General features: G+C 34.6%; 1 protein-coding gene across 6 annotated transcripts in view; it reads right to left on the bottom strand.

Annotated features, from left to right (window-relative positions):
- Positions 1–18,502, bottom strand: part of LOC117227984 (uncharacterized) — a 736,131-nt gene that overhangs the window by 385,000 nt on the left and 332,629 nt on the right. The gene's annotated exons all lie outside the window — the stretch shown is intronic.

The following is an 18,502-nucleotide window of genomic DNA, read 5'->3' as shown; positions in this document are numbered from 1 at the left end:
TAAACAATTTGTTCAGTTCACTAAGTAAACATGCAAGCGTGTACCATCGATGGTACACGTGGCACGGAACGTGTTAACTTCCTTGCACTGTAACAACGAGTGAGACTCCTGATGAAAGTTTCATACACGATTTGTTAAATATGAGTGTTATTCATTTCTTCGATATCAAAATAATATTTGATTCTTTTGTTATCCAAATCCACGAATAAAAGTACATGAAGACATATAAAAATAAAAATTGTCTCTCGTTCTATCAGAGACAAGACCGTTGATATTAATAATAATATTTTATCAATTGAGATGAAATATAAAATTAAAATATAATATTAATATTTTCCACTCTTATTTTACACACATAACAATCTTTAATCGCTCCTCACTTCTCGTTCATCACTTGATCATTCAATAAATTGACTCTCACTTCTCTCACATCATTGGATATTATTCAATTATTATTCAATTACATCATCTTAACAAAAATAATCCCACAGAAGCATTATTACAATAGTGAAAGATATCGTGCAAGGGACTAATGCAATCCTTTGCACTAGAATGGCGACTCACAATCAGAAGCACCATTTAAAATTTGACATATCATAATTCACAACAATGTTCAAATTCTTAAATCCGTTTGTATTTAATAAATTGCTGAAAATTTAATTACGGTGGAAGTAAATGCGCTTGATTTCTTATAAACGAAATGAAACCGATTACAATGAAAATATTAGGTTAAATAGCTTAGAGTGCAAAGGGTTAAATAAATTGCCGTTACACTAGAAATTACAGAAGGACTAATTACAAGAAGTATCTACAAAAATATATTTTGTAAAAATGACCAGTTATGTGAGGGTTAATCAAAATCACTGAACCTGCAAATAACTTTTATTTTCTGTACGTATCGTAAAACGAAAACGTCAATATAAAAAGAATATTGCAGGGTTTTAAAACATTTAAAGCTTTTTCAGAAACGTAGCAAATACTGCCTGCAGATTGAACCATTTGTGCACTTCAATCAAGAAATGTTGTGTGTATTCCTAGTGTTTTCGCTGGCTGCACTTATTTAAGAAGCGAAGATGTAAAAACCGAGTCATGTGTCATCAAAATATCAAAATACGTGATCACTATTTTCTTCGTACTATTTCTCTTTCTACATTTCTTTCTTTCTGAATTTCTTTCTACATTTTACAAGTTCAATAACATTTGACGACACTACTGCAAAGTGTATTTTTTTTAGTTACAACTTTATGTGCTTATTTATCTAAATACTATCTACAAATTACCTATTATTCGGATACATTATCAGTTTGGAAACAATTAAATAATTTTAAATAATTTTGATTGACATCAAATTTGCAGGTGCATTCATGGCGTTTGTTATAAATAGACTGCGGATCTTTATGCAAAATAAAAATTGTTTAAGTTAATCGTAAGAATCGTGAGTCTTATGAAAATGTCTTCTCTATTTTAATAATTCGAGAAAGTTGTACATAATATAAAAATATTCACAAATTCTTCCGATGTTTTTACGGTTTTGTATTTAACCTAGTCATTGTTGTCATAAATGCATAAACTCCGCAATCTAGTTACAAATTATTATAACAAAACTTATTTTGCATGTGGAATATATGCACGCCTTTCAATAAAATTTGTAAGCTAAAAAGGTTCTTTTCCTTTAACTTTTCGGATATTTAGATTCAAAATAACTAGAAGGAATGTATAGGAAATTGACAGAAAAGAGGTAGTATAACAAACGGCCATTACTACATACGAAGTCTATGCAGGATTTATGAAGTACCAAAAGCTACAATAAAAAGACAGTTTACAATAAAAAAAAGAAACTGGCATTGTTTTCTATGAAACAGAAACAGTGAACAAGACATGATAGAATGTCATCAATGTTGCAACCGGATTGACGCACATTGTGCAAATGTAAAATCTACCAAAAAGACATATCTAATATTGCATTAAAATTACTGTAAGTTCAAACAGTCTTTCTTCAATCTAAACTAGGAAATCGGTTGCTTTAAATAGAGGAAAGCCATTAGTTCGGTATAGTAAATGCAATTTACTTCGATTTCTGCATTGCTATATTCACGTAACAAAGCAAATTTAAAATTACTATTAACCCTTTGCACTCGAGGGCTCCGGAGCGGAGCCATTTAAAATTTGTCTTCAAACTCGAGGGCTCCGCTACGGAGACAATGCAAATAATTTTCAGTTTTTAACAGAAGAACAAAAACAAATCGTAAAAATTAGTTATAGGATGTTTCGCTGTTGGTGACAAATGACGTTTGTATCCATAAACAATTAAAAAAATAATAACATACAACGATGACTTTTCTTTTAATGCTTATATCATGAACTTACATGTGAATATGATCTTTTCACTAAAATGGCTTCGAGTTGCTGGTAATATGACTCAAAAAAAACTTCGAGTGCAAAGGGTTAAACCATATCACGCATTTCTTTGATTATGCATCCTTTCAGAAAAACGTATCGTCTTTGTGAAATGTTTCTAGAGTGAAGAGAAAAGCTTCTGTTCTAGAGAAACTACAATTTTATTCTTATAATTAAAAGAATATAAATCATCATTGAAGTTTAGTAATATATACAAAGTGTCTTATGTACAGGGTGTTCTATGTACAAGTAAAAATAAGATTAAAATGCTACAGAACAGAAAGTCCATAAATTTTAATTCACGTAAATATAACGATTAAACTGCGAATTTCTATGAAAAATAAAAATTGTCTACTACATTAATTGCAAGACACAGAAGTTAAATAAACATTTCCTTCTTTCCTTAACTACTTTGTTGAGTTGAAATTCGTGCAGTACTATTTTTAAATTCTTTAAATAACTTTACTGTTTTGTGTTTGATCTACTCATTTGTAACGTAAATGCATAAAATCCGCAATCTTGCAATGATGTTCGTTATAAACTGATACAAAAAATTATGCACGTGTGGTGTTCATAGACATGTCCTTCGATAAAACTCAAGCTCATAATATCGAAATTATTCGAATATTACTTCGGGTAGTGTGTACGTGCAAACGTTGAATCATGAATTATACGGAATACGAAATTTCTTCGCTACCCTAAGAAACGGAAGCCTGAAACGTACGGCCAATCGCAGAATTCCTTAGATTGAGCTTGATTTCACTCGGCTGAAATCGTATAGTAGATTCGCTGACGCGCTCTTTTCATCTTTAGCCTATTCCCTCCGAACTTCTACACCGAGTCGAGGGAAAATTTCAGACGCATATTTTCGTGTGCGTGCGAATAGTACCATTTAATATGGTACATAAAGATAAAGATAATAAACCATCGTAGTAAACAATTGAAATGTATAAATTTTCAATTATAACAGATTTTGATATAACCATGATGGACTTTAATTATAAATTAGGTTTACAATGTAATAAACTTTTACATATAATAGACTTTTAATAGACATAATATAAACATAAATTTTATTGTCAACGCTAATATTACAGAACGATGAAGGTACATAATTGAACAAAATTAAAGTTTATAAGTTGTAATATCAACAAACCTTAGATATTGTTTAGAGTGGACTTAGGGAACTAATTTATGCAGGGTACTAATAAATAACACATATAATAAATTATAGGACAATTTGTTGTAGAACCAGAAATAATTGTACACAAATTATCGTGTTTAGTAGTATTTTATTTCTTTATTTTCACCGATTCGCTAACGAGAGTTCGAAGTTCTTTAAATCTTTTTATAATTCGATCAAATGACTCGGATTTTCTTTGAAATGTTAAAGGGAGTAGTTCACTAGACAATGCCCACAAAATTTGGTTCTAAAACTCTCTTGAACACTCGGTTTTTAACTTTTTTATCCGAGCCTATAACGAAAAATCACTTGACGTTTTTATAATCTCCAACCAGTTAAATATTGCAAAAATCTATTTCTTCCGAAGTTCCACAAAAAGTACCATTTAATACGAGACATCGAGATAAAGTTAACAAACCACCGCCGTAAACAACAATTAACGAATCAACGCTTACCATCAATTGTATTTTCAATACCAATATCGCGCAGAACCATCAAAGTACATACGTAATATTTGTTTTTCGTACCGTCAGAAAAGGAATACTATTGTATTGATTTATAATCGATGGAAACTGGAACAACCGCGTTCTAAAATTAAACATCGCATTTCCGCACACAAGTGTTACGTCAGTAGCTTATAATAATACACGGCTAACAAATGTAATGAAACTTCCAATAAAGTAGGCGCACTGAAACGGAGCTTCTCAATTACCAATTATTCGAGTCATTCGGCATGGACGGCTCGATGCACACACATCCACGGTAGAAAAAGACGAAACTGCGCGGGATAATTACTCGCTAGAAGTATTTGCTCATTAAGTAAGAAGGTGTTCCTTCATTTCGCGACTAATATCGATCCTCGTTTCCCGTCATTATGCATTCCGATGCGTTAACGAGAAGTGTATTCATGCCGAGACGGGAGAACTGCTGACTGGTCCCGGTAAATCACACTTATTATCTTCAGACTGTATCGTCCCCCCAAGTCGGCCGCCGAATTTCTCAGCATTTTCGGATCAAATCGAACCACGGAAGAGTATTGGCTGTCCGCGTCAATCGCTCGTCTGTATCTCATCCCATCAAATACGTTTCAGTATCTATCACCTTATGTTATACCGAGATTTATATGCTAGTGCGCGTCGTTCCACACGCGCACGATGGTTAGTGTGAGTATCGAATATGAAGGGGCGCGCATCGGATATAGGGTTGCTCGGCAAAATTCGTACCGGAGTATCATTTTTTATTCGACCATAATCGGCTCGCCCGTTGAATGGTACCGAGGAGCCTGTCATTGCGTAAGTAAAATTTTGACGTTGATAAACGATTGGCTTGTCGTGAATATATTAATAACCGCCCCTCTTTCGGCGCGATTAAACTGTAAATTGATGTTTCGTAAATGTTGGCGCAGACGATTTTCACGGATAGATGAATTGAAATAATGCGAGCTGGTGTTTTTACATTTCCGAGGCAAAATTCAGACTGATATATTGAAAATATCGTTCAAATGTTGCCTATTGATTGTATTCGCTCAATTTGAAATACTTGATGTAAAGAGAAATTTTTAAGGGAAATTGGAAAATGTCGATGTTTCAACGCTTGTTTACAAGGAAACATAATTTTATTTATTTCGTAAGAATTTTGCAAATTTTGAATGTCTCTTCTGACTGCAGAAGCAATTTTCCAAAACTGTTTTTTGTATTTTTATTATATAATTTAGGAAGACAAATATACGCTACATTATCATTATCTTGTAATATGTCAAATTTTAATGTTAATCAATGTACAGAAAAGGTGTAATACATTTGTTGCTTCTTTCTCTAAATTTCTCTAAATTTATGTACTTATAACAAAATTGATTAGATGACATATTAGGTTTAAACTTATTAAAATGATTAAAGAAATAAATCAATTCCTATTTGGTGTTATTTCTTGCAATTTATCCTGAATATTTTTATGTTGTACGAAGACTCACAATAATCACCAGACTGTGGATCATTATGCAAAGTAAAATTTGTCTACCTCAATTGCAACAAACTGAAGCAAGATAGACATTTGTTTCCGTTCTTAATAGGTGCGATATATTGAAAAATATATCAAAGAATGTAGATAAGCATGCACATAGCAAAAGTTAGAACCTCTTTAGAAGAAACTATGTAAATCGCTTAGCGAACCTAACTTAAAGAACCTAGAATAAGACAATGGTGTTGATGCCAGAAAGTTTAATGTACTTACATCCATATGCAACCCACGGATTGTAATATCGCTAACTGCTATTAAACAGATGCGACAATAAATAAATAAATGAAAAGAAAAAGATATTGCAAATAATGTAAAATAACGTAATCTTTTAACGCCGTTTTGTGTTTCACTCACTCAACATTGTTACGAACGCATAAAATCCACAGTCACACTGTTATAAAAACAGTTATATTGATGTAATTGTTATAATATAACAGTTATATATAACACTGTTATAATATAACAGTTATATATAACACTGTTATAATATAACAGTTATATATAACACTGTTATAATATAACAGTTATATATAATACTGTTATAATATAACAGTTATATATAACACTGTTATAATATAACAGTTATATATAACACTGTTATAATATAACAGTTATATATAACACTCTTATAATATAACAGTTATATATAACACTGTTATAATATAACAGTTATATATAACACTGTTATAATATAACAGTTATATATAACACTGTTATAATATAACAGTTATATATAACACTGTTATATATAACACTGTTATAATATAACAGTTATATATAACACTGTTGTATAAACAACACATACATTATGTTGCCCTCGTATGAACTTTCAAGCGAATCCACAGATATTATCATCATGTTTTGTAATTCGTTTAGTAGCACCGATGAAATGCGAAGACACAAACAAAGGAGTGGAAACGACGAACTTTCTCCAGCAAAAGATATTAAATTGTCTCCGAATCTACCGAATGCCGAGAAAATGAAGTCCCCGCAGCTATTAGCAGAGTCACGGCCTCCGCTATAGAACGGATCAATTATTTCCGTGCACGGAATCGGCATTATCGGTTGATAGAACGCGTAGCAGCCACTTCCAGAATCCGTCGATTTTCCCAAGGCAATGAATCTCGCATTTCCAGCGTAACACATTATACCGGACGAACAAAATGACGTAATTATCTCTCGAACGCATTTGGAGACTCACAATATCCCCTCAGCAGCAATTCTGCCGGTTCCCCACCGGCGTCGCGTCGTCCACGGTGCTCAGAAATCAACAACAACGAAACACGCTCGATTCTGTCCGTAGCCGGGTGATATATCCGCATTTAATATGGGAACTTGGGCACGTGGGATACGTTTGTTCTGATTTCAATGATATCGAACGACGCCGGGGGGCAGGTTTTGATTAATGGTCCTCGGCCTGCGCGGACATCCACGTCTCCAGATGAACGCTGCTAGCTCGGATTCCTTTTCTAACTAGCAGACTATCTCTCTCCAACCGAATCTTTGTTCGGTCCCCGGCTCGCCATTCACGATCCCGGAGTTTTTCTTTACGAACGTAACGGGGTCAACTTACGTTACCGGCTGTAATGTCAAGTATGAAACATTACACTCCGAGCTGCACCGCTAGGGGAAGAGGTGCAACCGCGTGTTTCCGGTTGCGGTCGCCACAGAGAAAGCGCGTACGAATGCACCACGCTCGCCGCGCTGCCTTCTGGCTCTTTATGTGGTTTCCACGAAGTTAGGGTAGAGGAATCTGGCTCGACCGCGGCCTTTCATTCAATCCGATCGACGACGCTGCCAGCCAACCGGGCTCGAAGAAATAATTTCCGTCGCTTTGTTCTTGCGGTCCAGTGATTTTTCAAAGCTTTCTGCGCGTAATGCCCGCTAAGAAAATGGATGAGAAGCATTTCTTTGTACGCCTTTGCGCGATGGCCGTGTTGTCTTCGTCGAGGCTTCGTCGAACTCGCGGGTAGGGCCATCGCTTCCTTTCTCAAAGATTTTTTACTTTGAGATTTTATAAGAAGCTGGTAAAGGTTGCGCGAGGAGGGATTGCACGACATATTAATTGGAAAAGATTAGCGAACCGCGGCCGAGCGGAAAGTAAGTCGGGTGAGCTGCCAGGAAATTTTGTAAATTACTTTGTAATCCACGGGCCGTTGCACACAACTGGGATGTCGTTGGAATTATCATTTCTTTGCGTCTGTTTCGCGGTTATTGATGTTTTACGCGTTCCCTGTCACGTGCACCAGCGATGATTCACGCTTACATATTTATTTAATGCTCTGAAAAGATGTATTACGATAGTAAGCTGAAATAAAAAGATACTACGTTTAAAACTGATGAATACGTTGAGGCATTATGAGACATTATAAAAATGCGGTATAGAACAAAGCAAATAAGCTTGTTTAATATAGTAATTAATAATTACATACAATACATCAATCTTCAGTCAAAACATCAAGTGGTCTGAGTGAAAAGTCAATTTACGTACTTTAGGCACAATATCAGTTTACGCGATCTGAATTTACAGTGTCAGTAAATGTTTGTAAAGTTCTGCAGTTATCCAAAAGTTGGACAGCGCCATTGATTGGACTGCGGACCTTTGCAAAATAAAACTTCTCTGAGTTAATTGTAAGGTACAAGATTCGAATGAAAATCTGTTCTTTCTTTTGATGATTTCAATAAATGGAGAAGAATGTAGGAATGTCCTCGACTTCTTTTAATATCTTCAGTGCTTGGGAGAATCTCACCTAGTCACTTTTATCATAAATGCATAAAATTTGCTGTCTACAAATCATAGATATTGATCCAAATATTCAAAGAACCTTCAAATTTCGACGAAATTTAATAAAATGTTGTAGCGGATATAAGCAAATTTTAAAAAACCTTTGTACAAGAAAATATTGAGAAAAGATCGTCAGAAAAAATTTACATTAACAATGAAAATGAAGTCGAACTTCCAAATATTTCAAGTGGCGAAGATGCTGCTTGTGCTAACAAAAAGGAAAAGGTTGATTGCTTCAAATTATAGTAGCGATGGTGACACCAAATAAAATTTACTTTTGTTTCCTGAAATGCCATGATTATTTTTTCGTTAAGCTACGTCAAATAAATAAATAAAATAAATTCTGAAACTTATTCTATTTGAGAAACTAACTGATGTGGAACACCATAACATTTCAATTTTAATTTGATTAAGTCTTCCATTGCCAACCGAAAATGTTGTACTTTAACGAAAAATATTGAGTCAAGTTGATATAATTTAGCAAATTTTGAGAAGGAAGTTATATAAATTTCGTAAACAGTGTCTATATCTAAATTGATACGGGAGCACGCCAAGAAATAGAAGTCTTATTAGTAAAAATATTAAGAAAATATGCAACGATATATCATTGTTCGCCGCTATGACGGTTAAATAAGATACATTAGTTGTACGCAATTTCTGGCGTGGTTGGCGTGACAGTCAAATCGTGAAAGTCCGGTAGAGACTTTGATTAAATTTTTCTCGACTAAGTGCACGAGTTTCAGATTTCAGTCTGTTGAAGTGTGATTAATCCCATCAACGACAACGTTGCATTTCACATTTGGTAATGGTTCATCGTTAATTTCTACCCGATCCATTTATCTTATTTGCAACGCTTTCCAGGGTTTCCCATATGGGATTTGACCCACGTGCTCTCAGTCGGATGACTGTCGCAACGGTTATAGGCAAACTGTAGTCGACAGGAAATACTCCCCCTTTTCATTACCGAGCACCTGGGCTCCATAGTCTAGACCAGCCCTGTACCACCAGTACTTTTCCCTTCTCATTGGCTGGCTAGCCGAAGGCCTTGTCCCGGGGACATCTTAACCCTGGTATGCCATCAGCGCTAGGCCGCCGAACTCCTACGTCCCAGCGGTCCTCTAACCTTAATACTCGTTCCTTATTATTACTGGGTACGTCGGTTTCATAATCTAGAACAGCTTTGTCCAAGTGGGAGCTTCGAGAACGGATCAATCGTAAAGGCGATGAGTTACGCGATCAACTAAAATCTTAATAGGTTGAAGTTAGTGGTAGAGCAGAATAGTCAATTACTGTGTCCTGTTAGCAGCTTTCAAGAGCTTTCGCTACTAAACACAACTTTAGCAATTTAAATGGCATGCGTGTACGATCAGAACTTTATGGAATATTAATATTAGGTCTACGGGAAAGTTCTGCCTGATAATGTCATTGCAAATTTCAATAGATATGCACATATTCATTTGAGACATATTTTTGAAAAATGTTGCTCACAAATTGCCAACACGCTGGAAAGAGGTCATAAGTAACGACGGAAATTATATTGTACAATATTATATACAATATATTATATATACAATATTATATACAATATTATGTACAATATTATATTATATTTGTACAATTATATTGTACAAATATTACCAAATTTATGAAGAATCTATTATTTCCTTTCATTTCTCAAACGGACAGAACTTTCCGGTAGACCTAATATAATGTTTTATTAAAAGATAAATATAACAACACTTAACATTTAACTAAAATACAATGAACACAACTCGCGGATCTCCGTACGATATTTTCCCGTTTTTAAATCATTAACAAATACGTCTCGCTTCTATCGCTCAAATTCAATTAACCCTTTGCACTCGAGGGCTCCGGAGCGGAGCCATTTAAAATTTGTCTTCAAACTCGAGGGCTCCGCTACGGAGACAATGCAAATAATTTTCAGTTTTTAACATAAGAACAAAAACAAATCGTAAAAATTAGTTATAGGATGTTTCGCTGTTAGTGACAAATGACGTTTGTATCCATAAACAATTACAAAAATAATAACATACAACGATGACTTTTCTTTTAATGCTTATATCATGAACTTACATGTGAATATGATCTTTCACTAAAATGGCTTCGAGTTGCTCGTAATATGACTCAAAAAAAACTTCGAGTGCAAAGGGTTAATAATCGTTCGGGGCGATTCCGCTCCTCAGTTGCTGAAAACCAGTGAGGTGTCAATCTGGCCAAGATATTTTAAGGACTTGATGAAAATTTTGTCGATAGAAATTTTCCCATGATACAAGTATCCAAGTCTCCTTCGAATATTTGGAGAAAGAAAAAGAAAATTACCAGTTACTGCGTGCCAATGATCTTACAAAAATCAGTTACTGTGCTCCCTCTCTGAATACTGTGCTTCAGTTACTGTGCTGTCTCCCTGAATACCGAGCCTCGATAACTGTACACGATAAAAATTTAATACCTAACATACTTTCACAAATACTACATTCTATAAAAAAATTTAATATAATAATAAGTCATTTAAAAGAGATGACTACTTTAACAAAATTTCATATTTTCATTTCTGCTCTTCAAGAATATGACAGAGATGGTTGGAGCACCGCAGCTCTTACGGCATATACCTCCATTAGAAATAAGTAGACCGCAAACTACTACAACGAATGGATGAGCCGTCAACCCCTAAGGTGGATTATTGAAGATTTCATGATTGGCTCTTGTTGTCGGTAGTAAGGATGTTTGCTCTTGGACATGTTTGAGCTATATGGACACCGAGAAACCCATAAGCCGGACAGTGGCTGGACAGCAACTTGCACAAACCTGGATCACAACTCCTCAGATAAGCTTCTGTCTTTCGGCACGTCACTGTTCTCGCTCGTACTGACCCGATTCGCTCCGCTGCCATTCGTTGATTTTATTAAACCTGTGGTTTTATTTATTGAAATGGTTTTAGAAACCTTCCAGCGCTGCCTAAAACGAGAAAGTATCATAGAAGAAGCATCTAAATTTTATGTTATTTTGATCATTTGAAATTATATTTATATTACGCGAATGCCATTCAGATTGTATTACTTGTACTTATAGTCGTATTATAAATCATATGAAGATCATGATAGATCAAGTTTTTTTGTGAATAGCACAAATTAAACAATGTGGATCTTGTCCGTACCAAACATGGATTAAACACAATCGTCTGAAAATGAAGTCGAACGAATTTGAAACTCGAAACTTTGAGAATCGCTGTGGAGACGTGAAAAGTATTCCGCTTATAAGTGGGATTGTTAAGCATTGAGAATGAAAATTTCAATTGACTGTACAAAAAAATAATTAAATCTTATTCTTAAAATGCTTTACTTTCATTGGATTGTGTACATATATGTACGTACCTTAAATTATTTTCCTACATAATTATTATTATTAGACTGTGGATCTTTATGCAAAGATTTTCCAAGACGATTGTAACAAACAAAAATTAATTTCAAATGAGTTCTTTCTTTTAACAATTTTGATAAATCTTATTCTTAAAATGCTTTACTTTCATTGGATTGTGTACACATATGTACGTACCTTAAATTATTTTCCTACATAATTATTATTATTATTAGACTGTGGATCTTTATGCAAAGATTTTCCAAGACGATTGTAACAAACAAAACTTACTTCAAAATGAGTTGTTTCTTTTAACAATTTTGATAAGTTGAAAATATTGTAATAATATCTTGAGATTCTTCTGATGCCTTCACAGTTTTGCGCATAAAATCTAATCTAATTATTACTAACATAGCACTCTTGTCAGTACACCAGTATATATACATATATCTCCACGTAGTAGAACGATGCCGTATAACATATGGCGTATGTGTTGAAAGCTAGTGATGGGAGCAACATTGTTTGTTGACTCTCTCTCTCTCTGGATACGCTCCGTATTACAGCGTTGTATTAGATAAGTAAGAAAGTTTTGATAGATTCTAAATAGATGACGTGATCGCTGTTATTACAACAAACAATCTAGTTTATGTTTGTATATCCTTAGTAATGTAGGCAGCTGTTGGAGAACAAAACTTCTTTCGTGATAAAGAACCATTTTACCATAATGGAAGAATGAAAATGAACATTGATTGGCACCATTCACGCGAAATTATGATGTTCGAGTTTTCTAGAGAAACAGCTTTTTGTTTCTATAATCTACGAAATATTCTTTTATGCTATATGTTTTTATGCTATTACTTTCACAAGCATCGGATACATTAGAAAAAATGAGAAAAGAGTGATTGTAAATCATAACTACTATACATTAATTACGTAAATTATTTCTAGTAAGGTAAGATCATCCATTATGTTCTGTACTAATCGAGTACTGGCATAATTCAATAATACGAAAATTTTGGAGTCTAAAAGAACCCTTTTGATATTTAAATGAAACTTATTCAGTGACAAACACGACGTGAAATATAATAGAAAATGTTTAATTAAATTCAGCCACGCTATTGTAAACGCAAAATTTAATCTCCGAATAATTTACACATGTATCATTGAAGTGAAGTACCAACACATATTACTCGTTAACTACACTTAAATTGTGCTTGGTATTTACATAATTTAATACGATTAAAGTTGTTTTAGTATCACCTGTTGAACAGTTTACACGAAAATCTCGCTCAATTGTGAACTAATTCGATATGCAATACCTACAAACTTCGATACACATCACTGCATCTGCACTATGCAGGGCCTTGAAACAACACTGCAACTAATTCTAAAATTCTTTCGACGTAATGCCTAAATGTACTAAATGTACTAAATGAACTATACTACATTTATATGAACTGAACTTTAGCACTGTCTGGTTAACTAAATCCTAACTATCCTCGTTTGAATCATTTAATATGAACGTGTTTCTTAAAAACACCCGCATTCAAATAAACATCTGTTACAGCTGATTATTGCATAACAATATCTGTGTGAGTGAATTTATATAGAACAACGTTCAAAAATATAGGTCGAATTTTTACATCTACTTTCATATGCTCTATATATTTTTTATTGTATTATTCATGCAATTGTTTTAGGAAGGGGTCATAAATGGACTGTGTTTCGCAATAGGTACTTTTGCCTTATTTGTCGACTAAATCCTAACTATCCTCGTTTGAATCATTTAATATGAACGTGTTTCTTAAAAACACCCGCATTCAAATAAACATCTGTTGCAGCTGATTATTGCATAACAATATCTGTGTGAGTGAATTTATATAGAACAATGTTCAAAAATATAGGTAGAATTTTTACATCTACTTCCATATGCTCTATATATTTTTTATTGTATTATTCATGCAATTGTTTTAAGAAGGGGTCATAAATGGACTGTGTTTCACAATAGGTACTTTCGCCTTATTTGTCGATTAAATCCTAACTATCCTCGTTTGAATCATTTAATATGAACGTGTTTCTTAGAAACACCCGCATTCAAATAAACATCTGTTACAGCTGATTATTGCATAACAATATCTGTGTGAGTGAATTTATATAGAACAACGTTCAAAAATATAGGTCGAATTTTTACATCTACTTTCATATGCTCTATATATTTTTTATTGTATTATTCATGCAATTGTTTTAAGAAGGGGTCATAAATGGACTGTGTTTCGCAATAGGTACTTTTGCCTTATTTGTCGACTATCGAATCTGTTTCCCCATTTTCCTGGAGATCGACGATCTTCAATGACCCGACGGAACGCGTAGCGACATTTCGTTTCAATTAATTCTTTGGTCTCGGTTCCGTGCTGCTCGAGGAAAGAGCTCCTCGTTCGATCTCTATTTTACACATGTATGCAGTTGCCGGGGTACGCTTCGTTCCCCGAATGCATAGTCCGGCTCGTAGCAGCGTGATACACGTTTAACCCCGTCCTTCATCGCGATCGATGTTTGTCAGACGGTATTGATGCTATTCCGTTGCACGAACAATCGGGCGAATCTGTGATTTGCAATTGACGGATCGCGTGGCAGCTCGTGCGTAACTCGAAACGTCCGCAGTTTAGAAGAAAAAAAACGAAGGTAAAGCCGCGGGTAAAGATGAAAAGCCTTCGAACGAACGGGAAAAATCTTTGAACGTTTCCAATTCGATAGCGTTGCCTCCGGTGAGGGTAGAAACCGATCGAGAGACTCGGCACGCAATCGCGTAACATTTTTGGCCGGGGCAAAAGACCGAGCTACCCCGATAAATCAATGTTTGTCTTCGACGAGTGTCATCAGACACGAGGCGCCTTTAAAATCAATATCGTCCGGTCGGACGAATGACGAATTTATGTATATCGGAATGTAAATATCGCTGATGAATTTACGGTCGGCCGGAATGTCGCATTTGCGAGCCGTCTAAGCCAACGAGCGCTTGTTTTCGACTGCTTTTCAAAATTAACGCCCTTCATGCGATCAAACATTCGAATTCCCATGGCGCGATGCAACTGCGCCGCGAAATAGCGCGCGTGTCCTCGATAAGCCGGTCACTGACACCCTGAATTCGTTTGCACGCGGATAATCTTATCGGAACGGAGGAACAATGGCGTTTCTACGATCCGCGCCGTCGATACATTAGATAAGCCTGAGATTCACGGCGTTTAATGTCTCGGCGTCAAGGCGATCGCAAATTTTATTTACGCGGCTCCACAATGCTCTCGACAACGGGTTTAACGACGGTTCTATCTAGCTCGTCTCAGCCTGGATATCTGAAAGCATTGTTAAAAATATCAAACTATCGTTGGGAATCTCGAACTCTTTTGTTGGCCCAATAATGATGTAAATCCGTGATTGTAGGGAAAAACGCCGCAAGTCAGAATTTCGAAAAATTGAAGATAATCCAATAATTGAACAGTAGCATGTAGAATTTACGTATTTATCAGGAAAAACATTGTGAAAATAAATTATATAGATTGAAAACACTTATGCAATTTGAAATACTAGGAAATATGAAGTATTAGCATTCACGTATGTAACGATTAATAATGTATAAATATCTCTATTAATTCTGTATTTGTATAAGCGACAAACGATACACCAGATTAACGTTATATTTTAGTTCAAATGAGAATTAATAGAAATCTAGCGACGTAGTCAGTTGTTTCGATCCAAGCTTTTCCAAGCTTCTGAAATTGCAGATTTTAATTCGGACACTGTATTATAGTGCTTCCCACGTTCACGTAATGTTCGACTGAGATTTCCCAAAACATTCTCGATAATGCTTAGGTTAGGAAACCTTACTGGCCAATTTAAAATAACCATACCAGAGGTTCCACCGACAGTATCCCTCGAATGTTGCGGTCATCGACCTGGGATCAGCTGTTTGTTGTACGAGGTCAGTACGTACGAGTCAGCAAATGCATCCTCAACTAAATGGGTGAGTTTCTTATCGATAATATTTTTCATATTTCTCTAAAAAACAAATCCTTTACGTACCTTCACGCGATTATTTATTATTAAATCAGCTTTGCGAATCATTCGTTGAATTCTGTTCGTACACGGAATTATTCAAATTAAAATATTATTTACGAACTTTGTTAATCTTCACTGTACACCTTGCATAAAAATTTCATATGGTACACATAAGGTGTTATGCACACCAGAAAATTAAAACGGCTGTCACGGTTAAACTACATATTATTTCGAGTCCGAAAAATTAGTGAATATTCTTCAGACGTTCTAAAGTAAAGGTGAACAGCGTTTTTCTTAAAAATATCACTGTTACGTAGTAAAAAGAATCCGGAAAGTTCTCGCTTCGTGACTTGTTCAATACTTCGAACGCGGCTCGAGTCCGTCCCGACCTTCTGTCAAAGCCTCGTGCTGCGGACTCTCTCACGGACCCTCTCTCTCGCACCGTCACCCCTCATTGGCCAGTGTTTTCCGTTAATAACTCGTAAACAAAGCCGCGGATTGCATTTTCGCAAAGGAAAAAGTTGCTTCAAATGACCTCAGCTACCCCTCATTTTCGGCTGTTAAAATAATTGTGGAACACCCATTTTATCCCAGCAATTCTGCGAGCGTAAGTCTCTATCTGTTTTTTGATTAAATTTAAGTAGATTTTGTTTCTGTTTTTCCTCTATAGTCGATACCTGTCCATATCATTGCTGTACCACCCACCACCATTATATTGTCGGCGACTTGATACACTTTGCTCCTTTCTTAAATCGTGGAAATAGTATTTATATCCATCACATTTGTATCCATCATATTTATATCCATACATTACTAAAACTTAAATTATGTAATTTTGTATCATTTTAATGCTTTTGTTATTTTATATTCAAAGTGTCTTATCATTTTGTCCACACAAAATTTCATTAATTTTTGTATAAATAATGGATCGAACGATTTATTTAATTTCTTCATATATTACGTCAAAACTACTGCCTCGCTTTGTTGTGTATTCGTTTACCATGTATATGTACAAATAAATGAGCCGTTTATTTTGAAAGTGGCATAAGTCACTTTGTTTTTAAGTCGAGATATTTAAGGGTTTGCGTTTGAACACGTTTAAAAATATGGATGCTAACTTTCGAGAAGATTTACTTGTATTTGTTATGTCAGGATACTGATATTTTTCTCAGTATAAATAATTCCGTATAAACATTAAAAAATCACCACTTTTCATTACGGTAAAGTGACTTAAGCCACTTTCAAAATAAATAGTTTAGAAAAATGACTGACATATATTAATTTTGTCCGACGTATTTTACCGAAGTGATGTTTTGAAAGAACAGTGATTTACTAAAATTGTTGAATAAATCACGTATATGAGCCGTGTTTATTTTGAAAGTGGCATAAGTCACTTTTTTTTTTTTAAATGAAAAGATACCGTTCAGTTGTAATTAGTGTTACTATTAACTCGATTTTTTTGAAAAAGTGACTTATGCCACTTTCAAAATAAACGGCTCGAATGTTGATACCCAAAAATCTTGAGGTGCCTTATCATTTTGTCTATCAGTGTATGACTTACATAGATGTACATATACCGCCGCTGTTTATTAATTCATTATCAAATAGAACTTATATAAGTCAAATATGCGGAGAGAAGAAGATTAAATACGTGCGAACTTTCTCACTCCAATAGTTATTGTACAAACTATATGCTCTATTAATTTAAGATTATCACCGACCGTATGCATAAGGAACAAACACTGTGAAAAATCGTTTAAACACTGTGCGAGAATTCTGCGGACTGAATTACATTATCGTAGGACGGCAGCGTTCCGGGTAACTGTTATCAATCGCTTCGTGTCACGCGCATTACCGAACACCGAATAAATTAATACAAGCGACAGACGAGACAAACGCTGCGTTAAATCGGATCGCGTAGCAGTCGGCTTGCTGACGAGACGTATTTAATTATTATCGCGTGCTGTAACATGTTTTGCCTGGGCTATCTGCATTCCGGAAAAAGCAAAATTCTTTGTGCAACGGCGAAAATTACAATCCGTGAAATATTTGTAGACAGCACGCGAGATTAAAATTTTTATAACCGGATATTTTTTTCATTGTTAGTAGAGGCTGATAGAAAAGAACGTAGCGTGTAGGACGAGATCATACGCGAGATTGTGATATATTTTCTGTTCGTATTACGAATTTCCGTGTGAACTATAAATTATTATTAGGTTGTACTCAAACTTTTGTGAAATTGTAGGACACAATCGCTTTCTTTGTATAATGTGATTAGATCGCGGATCTTTATGCGAGATACGATTTGATGTATCGATTATCTAATAGCGTACATCGATTAGTCAATTACATGGTATCATACCTCAGCTAACAATTTCAAGGAGCAGGAGTCAAGTGAAATCTTCGTTTCCTTAATCATTTCAATAAACAAAAAATATCAAGTTGATTTCAAAAAATTTTGTTAGATCTATCTAAATACATTAAATCCGCAATCTAATATAATGATAATAATATAATCTATATATATTATATAATAATACAATAATAATAATCTAATCTTTAATATATCTTTGCTATATATTTTACCGAATTTTCTTATGAATCATGTGATTGTTAATGCTTCTACAAAAATCTATAACAAAAGGAGTTCGAATACTATTAAAACAAGCGAAGATGATTTTATTGAAATATAA

The sequence above is a fragment of the Megalopta genalis genome, chromosome 17 (assembly GCF_051020955.1).
Source record: "Megalopta genalis isolate 19385.01 chromosome 17, iyMegGena1_principal, whole genome shotgun sequence".
NCBI classification, from domain to species: Eukaryota; Metazoa; Arthropoda; class Insecta; order Hymenoptera; family Halictidae; genus Megalopta; species Megalopta genalis.
The sequence above is the reverse complement of the archived record's forward strand: the minus strand, read 5'-3'. Positions and strand labels throughout refer to the sequence as shown.